Here is a 9,845-nt window from a genome sequence, read left to right on the forward strand (position 1 = left end):
GAATGGATTTTTTTACTTATATATTTAAAATTTTACCCAAAGGCGAAATATTGAATTTTATTCAATATAATAAAATCATGGAATTATATAAAGTGAAAAATCTATATATCTATATATCTATTATATTGCTTATTTCGATTCAAAATATATGAATGGAATATGAAGGAAAAACATTATTCTGGTGATCCTGCCAGTGTTATATGCTTGTCTCAAAGATTAAGCCATGCATGTCTAAGTACACACGAATTAAAAGTGAAACCGCAAAAGGCTCATTATATCAGTTATGGTTCCTTAGATCGTTAACAGTTACTTGGATAACTGTGGTAATTCTAGAGCTAATACATGCAATTAAAACATGAACCTTATGGGACATGTGCTTTTATTAGGCTAAAACCAAGCGATCGCAAGATCGTTATATTGGTTGAACTCTAGATAACATGCAGATCGTATGGTCTTGTACCGACGACAGATCTTTCAAATGTCTGCCCTATCAACTTTTGATGGTAGTATCTAGGACTACCATGGTTGCAACGGGTAACGGGGAATCAGGGTTCGATTCCGGAGAGGGAGCCTGAGAAACGGCTACCACATCTAAGGAAGGCAGCAGGCGCGGTAAATTACCCACTCCCAGCTCGGGAGGTAGTGACGAAAAATAACAATACAGGACTCATATCCGAGGCCCTGTAATTGGAATGAGTACACTTTAAATCCTTTAACAAGGACCAATTGGAGGGCAAGTCTGGTGCAGCAGCCGCGGTAATTCCAGCTCCAATAGCGTATATTAAAGTTGTTGCGGTTAAAACGTTCGTAGTTGAACTTGTGCTTCATACGGGTAGTACAACTTACAATTGTGGTTAGTACTATACCTTTATGTATGTAAGCGTATTACCGGTGGAGTTCTTATATGTGATTAAATACTTGTATTTTTTTCATATGTTCCTCCTATTAAAAACCTGCACTAGTGCTCTTAACGAGTGTTATGTGGGCCGGTACTATTACTTTGAACAAATTAGAGTGCTTAAAGCAGGCTTCAAATGCCTGAATATTCTGTGCATGGGATAATGAAATAAGACCTCTGTTCTGCTTTCATTGGTTTTCAGATCAAGAGGTAATGATTAATAGAACAGTTTGGGGGCATTAGTATTACGACGCGAGAGGTGAAATTCTTGGACGTCGTAAGACTAACTTAGCGAAAGCATTTGCCAAAGATGTTTTCATTAATCAAGAACGAAAGTTAGAGTTCGAAGGCGATCAGATACCGCCTAGTTCTAACCATAAACGATGCCAGCTAGCAATTGGGTGTAGCTACTTTATGGCTCTCTCAGTCGCTTCCCGGGAAACCAAAGCTTTTGGGTCCGGGGGAAGTATGGTTGCAAAGCTGAAACTTAAGGAATTGGACGGAAGGCACCACCAGGAGTGAGCCTGCGCTTAATTTGACTCAACACGGGAAAACTTACCAGGTCCGAACATAAGTGTGTAAGACAGATGATAGCTCTTTCTCGAATCTATGGGTGGTGGTGCATGCCGTCTTATTCGTGGAGTGATTTGTCTGGTTAATTCCGATAACGAACGAGACTCAAATATATTAAATAGATATCTTCAGGATTATGGTGCTGAAGCTTATGTAGCCTTCATTCATGGTGGCAGTAAAATGTTTATTGTGTTTGAATGTGTTTATGTAAGTGGAGCCGTACCTGTTGGTTTGTCCCATTATAAGGACACTAGCTTCTTAAATGGACAAATTGCGTCTAGCAATAATGAGATTGAGCAATAACAGGTCTGTGATGCCCTTAGATGTCCTGGGCTGCACGCGCGCTACAATGAAAGTATCAACGTGTATTTCCTAGACCGAGAGGTCCGGGTAAACCGCTGAACCACTTTCATGCTTGGGATTGTGAACTGAAACTGTTCACATGAACTTGGAATTCCCAGTAAGTGTGAGTCATTAACTCGCATTGATTACGTCCCTGCCCTTTGTACACACCGCCCGTCGCTACTACCGATTGAATTATTTAGTGAGGTCTCCGGACGTGATCACTGTGACGCCTTGCGTGTTACGGTTGTTTCGCAAAAGTTGACCGAACTTGATTATTTAGAGGAAGTAAAAGTCGTAACAAGGTTTCCGTAGGTGAACCTGCGGAAGGATCATTATTGTATAATATCCTTATCGTTAATAAACATTTGTTATAATACAAATAAATACAATTTACCAAAATAAAAATATTACAAAATGATTCCACGGAATCAAAAGTTAAAGTCAAAATAAAATGAAGATGGCTTTTATTTTATATGTGGGGCTTGGCAACCTCATAAAAAGACTTTAACATTATTAATGTTGTTGTGCGTATTTGTGGCAGTACCTACTACAACAATGGCGTTTCCTATAAAAACAAATTCTCGAAAATGGAAATCGAAGAAACTGAACAAAATTTGAAAGTAGAAGTCGAATTAAAATTAAAATAATTTTGAATGTGGTATTCAAAATAAGTGTGTGTGTATATGGACCATAATATACACGCGTTGCGAATATGTATTGTTCATCTATGTTATGAGCATACGTTGGCTAATGCAACAACCTAAAATATACAATGTTTGTACCTGTCATCCATCAGGTTAATGTTTTATATAAATTTTGCAGTATGTGTCACCCAAAAATAGCAAACCATAACCAGATTTTTATGATACATAATGCTTATATGAAACTAAGACATATCGCAACATTTATTTTTAGGTATAAAAATAAATTTATTGAAGGAATTGATATATGCCAGTAAAATGGTGTATTTTTTTAATTTCTTTCAATAAAAACAATATTGATATTATATAAAAATGAATTATAAAACTCTAAGCGGTGGATCACTCGGCTCATGGGTCGATGAAGAACGCAGCAAACTGTGCGTCATCGTGTGAACTGCAGGACACATGAACATCGACATTTTGAACGCATATCGCAGTCCATGCTGTTATGTACTTTAATTAATTTTATAGTGCTGCTTGGACTACATATGGTTGAGGGTTGTAAGACTATGCTAATTAAGTTGTTTATAAATTTTTTATAAGCATATGGTATATTATTGGATTAAATAATGATTTTATTCATAATATTAAAAAAGAAATGAAAAACATTATCTCACATTTGAATGTGAAAAACGAAGAGAAATATTTTCTTTTTCAATCAAATAATACTGAGAAATGTCTAGCATAAAAAATTGAAATATTTTTCATCTAGAATTGTCTCTTATTAATGATTCGGAAAAAGAAAAATCTTGGTTTTGTTATTATTCTTCGTTGGTTCGTTAAATGGATAAAAAATAACTTTGCTTACAAGAACTATTGGAACTATTTATAACGAATTTAATTGATTGTTTTATCATTTATATATAAGAATTTATGGCAAAAAATAGTTATATATACAACCTCAACTCATATGGGACTACCCCTGAATTTAAGCATATTAATTAGGGGAGGAAAAGAAACTAACAAGGATTTTCTTAGTAGCGGCGAGCGAAAAGAAAACAGTTCAGCACTAAGTCACTTTGTCTATATGGCAAATGTGAGATGCAGTGTATGGAGCGTCAATATTCTAGTATGAGAAATTAATGATTTAAGTCCTTCTTAAATGAGGCCATTTACCCATAGAGGGTGCCAGGCCCGTATAACGTTAATGATTACTAGATGATGTTTCCAAAGAGTCGTGTTGCTTGATAGTGCAGCACTAAGTGGGTGGTAAACTCCATCTAAAACTAAATATAACCATGAGACCGATAGTAAACAAGTACCGTGAGGGAAAGTTGAAAAGAACTCTGAATAGAGAGTTAAACAGTACGTGAAACTGCTTAGAGGTTAAGCCCGATGAACCTGAATATCCGTTATGGAAAATTCATCATTAAAATTGTAATATTTAAATAATATTATTAAGAATAATGTGCATTTTTTCCATAAAGGACATTGTAATCTATTAGCATATCCCAAATTTATCATAAAATATAACTTATAGTTTATTCCAATTAAATTGCTTGCATTTTAACACAGAATAAATGTTATTAATTTGATAAAGTGCTGATAGATTTATATTATTACAGAGCGTTAATTTTTCGGAATTATATAATGGCATAATTATCATTGATTTTTGTGTTTATTATATGCTCTTGTATGATTAACAATGCGAAAGATTCAGGATACCTTCGGGACCCGTCTTGAAACACGGACCAAGGAGTCTAACATATGTGCAAGTTATTGGGATGTAAACCTAATAGCGTAATTAACTTGACTAATAATGGGATTAGTTTTTTAGCTATTTATAGCTAATTAACACAATCCCGGGGCGTTCTATATAGTTATGTATAATGTATATTTATATTATTTATGCCTCTAACTGGAACGTACCTTGAGCATATATGCTGTGACCCGAAAGATGGTGAACTATACTTGATCAGGTTGAAGTCAGGGGAAACCCTGATGGAAGACCGAAACAGTTCTGACGTGCAAATCGATTGTCAGAATTGAGTATAGGGGCGAAAGACCAATCGAACCATCTAGTAGCTGGTTCCTTCCGAAGTTTCCCTCAGGATAGCTGGTGCATTTTAATATTATATAAAATAATCTTATCTGGTAAAGCGAATGATTAGAGGCCTTAGGGTCGAAACGATCTTAACCTATTCTCAAACTTTAAATGGGTAAGAACCTTAACTTTCTTGATATGAAGTTCAGGTTATGATATAATGTGCCCAGTGGGCCACTTTTGGTAAGCAGAACTGGCGCTGTGGGATGAACCAAACGTAATGTTACGGTGCCCAAATTAACAACTCATGCAGATACCATGAAAGGCGTTGGTTGCTTAAAACAGCAGGACGGTGATCATGGAAGTCGAAATCCGCTAAGGAGTGTGTAACAACTCACCTGCCGAAGCAACTAGCCCTTAAAATGGATGGCGCTTAAGTTGTATACCTATACATTACCGCTAAAGTAGATGATTTATATTACTTGTGATATAAATTTTGAAACTTTAGTGAGTAGGAAGGTACAATGGTATGCGTAGAAGTGTTTGGCGTAAGCCTGCATGGAGCTGCCATTGGTACAGATCTTGGTGGTAGTAGCAAAATCGAATGAGACCTTGGAGGACTGAAGTGGAGAAGGGTTTCGTGTGAACAGTGGTTGATCACGAGTTAGTCGGTCCTAAGTTCAAGGCGAAAGCCGAAAATTTTCAAGTAAAACAAAAATGCCTAACTATATAAACAAAGCGAATATAATACACTTGAATAATTTTGAACGAAAGGGAATACGGTTCCAATTCCGTAACCTGTTGAGTATCCGTTTGTTATTAAATATGGGCCTCGTGCTCATCCTGGCAACAGGAACGACCATAAAGAAGCCGTCGAGAGATATCGGAAGAGTTTTCTTTTCTGTTTTATAGCCGTACTACCATGGAAGTCTTTCGCAGAGAGATATGGTAGATGGGCTAGAAGAGCATGACATATACTGTTGTGTCGATATTTTCTCCTCGGACCTTGAAAATTTATGGTGGGGACACGCAAACTTCTCAACAGGCCGTACCAATATCCGCAGCTGGTCTCCAAGGTGAAGAGTCTCTAGTCGATAGAATAATGTAGGTAAGGGAAGTCGGCAAATTAGATCCGTAACTTCGGGATAAGGATTGGCTCTGAAGATTGAGATAGTCGGGCTTGATTGGGAAACAATAACATGGTTTATGTGCTCGTTCTGGGTAAATAGAGTTTCTAGCATTTATGTTAGTTACTTGTTCCCCGGATAGTTTAGTTACGTAGCCAATTGTGGAACTTTCTTGCTAAAATTTTTAAGAATACTATTTGGGTTAAACCAATTAGTTCTTATCAATTATAACGATTATCAATTAACAATCAATTCAGAACTGGCACGGACTTGGGGAATCCGACTGTCTAATTAAAACAAAGCATTGTGATGGCCCTAGCGGGTGTTGACACAATGTGATTTCTGCCCAGTGCTCTGAATGTCAAAGTGAAGAAATTCAAGTAAGCGCGGGTCAACGGCGGGAGTAACTATGACTCTCTTAAGGTAGCCAAATGCCTCGTCATCTAATTAGTGACGCGCATGAATGGATTAACGAGATTCCTACTGTCCCTATCTACTATCTAGCGAAACCACAGCCAAGGGAACGGGCTTGGAATAATTAGCGGGGAAAGAAGACCCTTTTGAGCTTGACTCTAATCTGGCAGTGTAAGGAGACATAAGAGGTGTAGATAAGTGGGAGATATTAGACCTCGGTTTGGTATCGTCAATGAAATACCACTACTCTTATTGTTTCCTTACTTACTTGATTAAATGGAACGTGTATCATTTCCTAGCCATTATACGGATATATTTATTATATCTTATGGTATTGGGTTTTGATGCAAGCTTCTTGATCAAAGTATCACGAGTTTGTTATATAATCGCAAACAAATTCTTTAATAAAATGCATTTATGTATTTTTGATTTGAAAATTTGGTATAACTCCAATTACTCAGGTATGATCCAATTCAAGGACATTGCCAGGTAGGGAGTTTGACTGGGGCGGTACATCTCTCAAATAATAACGGAGGTGTCCCAAGGCCAGCTCAGTGCGGACAGAAACCACACATAGAGCAAAAGGGCAAATGCTGACTTGATCTCGGTGTTCAGTACACACAGGGACAGCAAAAGCTCGGCCTATCGATCCTTTTGGTTTAAAGAGTTTTTAACAAGAGGTGTCAGAAAAGTTACCATAGGGATAACTGGCTTGTGGCGGCCAAGCGTTCATAGCGACGTCGCTTTTTGATCCTTCGATGTCGGCTCTTCCTATCATTGTGAAGCAAAATTCACCAAGCGTTGGATTGTTCACCCATGCAAGGGAACGTGAGCTGGGTTTAGACCGTCGTGAGACAGGTTAGTTTTACCCTACTAATGACAAAACGTTGTTGCGACAGCATTCCTGCGTAGTACGAGAGGAACCGCAGGTACGGACCAATGGCACAATACTTGTTCGAGCGAACAGTGGTATGACGCTACGTCCGTTGGATTATGCCTGAACGCCTCTAAGGTCGTATCCGTGCTGGACTGCAATGATAAATAAGGGGCAATTTGCATTGTATGGCTTCTAAACCATTTAAAGTTTATAATTTATTTTATAAACGACAATGGATGTGATGCCAATGTAATTTGTAACATAGTAAATTAGGAGGATCTTCGATCACCTGATGCCGCGCTAGTTACATATAAAAGCATTATTTAATACAATGACAAAGCCTAGAATCAATTGTAAACGACTTTTGTAACAGGCAAGGTGTTGTAAGTGGTTGAGCAGCTGCCATACTGCGATCCACTGAAGCTTATCCTTTGCTTGATGATTCGATAAATAAATGATTTTTCCTGTAGCCAAACAAACACCTCGTCATCAATTTAGTGACGCATATGATATTGTCCCTATCATATAATTTTTGATATAAAGACTTTAAAGAATTATATCAAGTTGCCAAATACCTCGTCATCAATTTAGTGACGCATATGATATTGTCCTATCGTATAATTTTTGATATAAAGACTTTAAAGAATTCTATCAAAATACCTCGTCATCAATTTAGTGACGCATATGATATTGTCCCTATCACTTTACAAGTTGCCAAACACCTCGTCATCAATTTAGTGACGCATATGATATTGTCCCTATCATATAATTAATATAAAGACTTTAATGAATTGTTCAAGTTGCCAAACACCTCGTCATCAATTTAGTGACGCATATGATATTGTCCCTATCATATAATTATATAAAAACTTTAAAGAATTGTATCAAGTTGCCAAATACCTCGTCATCAATTTAGTGACGCATATGATATTGTCCTATCATATAATTATATAAAGACTTTAATGAATTGTGTCAAGTTGCCAAGGATCGTCGTATGTGACGCATATGATATTGTCCCTATCATATAATTTTTGATATAAAGACTTTAAAGAATTTATCAAGTTGCCAAATACCTCGTCATCAATTTAGTGACGCATATGATATTGTCCTATCATATAATTAATATAAAGACTTTAATGAATTGTGTCAAGTTGCCAAACACCTCGTCATCAATTTAGTGACGCATATGATATTGTCCCTATCATATAATTTTTGATATAAAAACTTTAAAGAATTGTATCAAGTTAAATACCTCGTCATCAATTTAGTGACGCATATGATATTGTCCCTATCATATAATTAATATAAAGACTTTAATGAATTGTGTCAAGTTGCCAAACACCTCGTCATCAATTTAGTGACGCATATGATATTGTCCCTATCATATAATTTTTGATATAAAACTTTAAAGAATTGTATCAAGTTGCCAAATACCTCGTCATCAATTTAGTGACGCATATGATATTGTCGACTTTAATGAATTGTGTCAAGTTGCCAAACACCTCGTCATCAATTTAGTGACGCATATGATATTGTCCCTATCATATAATAATAAAGACTTTAAAGAATTATATCAAGTTGCCAAATACCTCGTCATCAATTTAGTGACGCATATGATATTGTCTCTATCATATAATTAATATAAAGACTTTAATGAATTGTGTCAAGTTGCCAAACACCTCGTCATCAATTTAGTGACGCATATGATATTGTCCCTATCATATTTTTGATATAAAGACTTTAAAGAATTCTATCAAGTTGCCAAATACCTCGTCATCAATTTAGTGACGCATATGATATTGTCTCTATCATATAATTAATATAAAGACTTTAATGATTGTGTCACGTTGCCAAACACCTCGTCATCAATTTAGTGACGCATATGATATTGTCCCTATCATATAATTAATATAAAGACTTTTAAAGAATTGTATCAAGTTGCCAAACACCTCGTCATCAACTACTATATTATAATATTGTATTCTCTTATGTCTTCATAGGATTTTGGCAATTATACGAGTAAATTAAATAATATACATATGAAAATGATTAATTACTGAAATATTCCCCGTTGCCGACCTCTGATATTGTTCAAAACTTATGTATTCAATTCCCCGTATTCACCTTGATGTATTTATATGATTTTGGCAATAATATGAGTAAATTAAATAATATACATCTGAAAATATTCCGTATTATATTGCTGATCTGATATTGTTCAAAACTTATCAATTATATGAGGAACTGAAATATATTCTCTTAGTATTCCATCGACCGGAATTACGACCTACTATAGGTAGGCAGTGGTTGCCGACCTCTCATATTGTTGTATTCATATGATTTTGGCAATTATATGAGTACATATGACAAAATGCTGAAATATTCCGTATTATAGAGAAAAGCCATTATAGTGACTTATTGGTAAATATTGTTCAACATATGATTTTGGCAATATATGAGGAAAATTATTAATTATTATATGCTGAGTACCATTATAGTGAGAGGGTATAGTAGTGTAATTATTCAAAAACTACTATAGGTAGGCAGTGGTTGCCGACCTCTCATATTGTTCAAAACTTATGTATTCATATGATTTTGGCAATAATATGAGTAAATTAAATAATACATATGAAAATGATTAATTATTATATGTATAAGGGAAAAACTGAAAATATCCGTATTATAGAGAAAATTATAGTGCGATTACGACAGAGGGTTCAAAACTACTATAGGTATGGTTGCCGACCTCTCATATTGTTCAAACTTATGTATTCATATGATTTTGGCAATATATGAGTAAATTAAATAATATACATATGAAATGATTAATTATTATATGTATAAGGGAAAAAATGCTGAAGAGAAAAGCCGACCGGAATTATTCAAAGGTAAGGTATTCATCAATAATATGAGTAAAAATAATATA

General features: G+C 35.5%; 2 non-coding genes across 2 annotated transcripts; both read left to right on the forward strand.

The window, feature by feature from the left end:
* The first annotated feature begins 2,840 nt into the window (after nt 1–2,840).
* LOC117149245 lies at nt 2,841–3,019 on the forward strand. Its single transcript, XR_004460146.1, has one exon. It is a non-coding gene; the product is annotated as a 5.8S ribosomal RNA (ribosomal RNA).
* A 394-nt stretch (nt 3,020–3,413) lies between these two features.
* On the forward strand, nt 3,414–7,366 carry LOC117149248. The gene has a single exon (XR_004460149.1). It is a non-coding gene; the product is annotated as a large subunit ribosomal RNA (ribosomal RNA).
* Nucleotides 7,367–9,845: the final 2,479 nt, after the last annotated feature.

This window comes from Drosophila mauritiana, unplaced genomic scaffold (assembly GCF_004382145.1).
Source record: "Drosophila mauritiana strain mau12 unplaced genomic scaffold, ASM438214v1 U_180, whole genome shotgun sequence".
NCBI lineage: Eukaryota > Metazoa > Arthropoda > Insecta > Diptera > Drosophilidae > Drosophila > Drosophila mauritiana.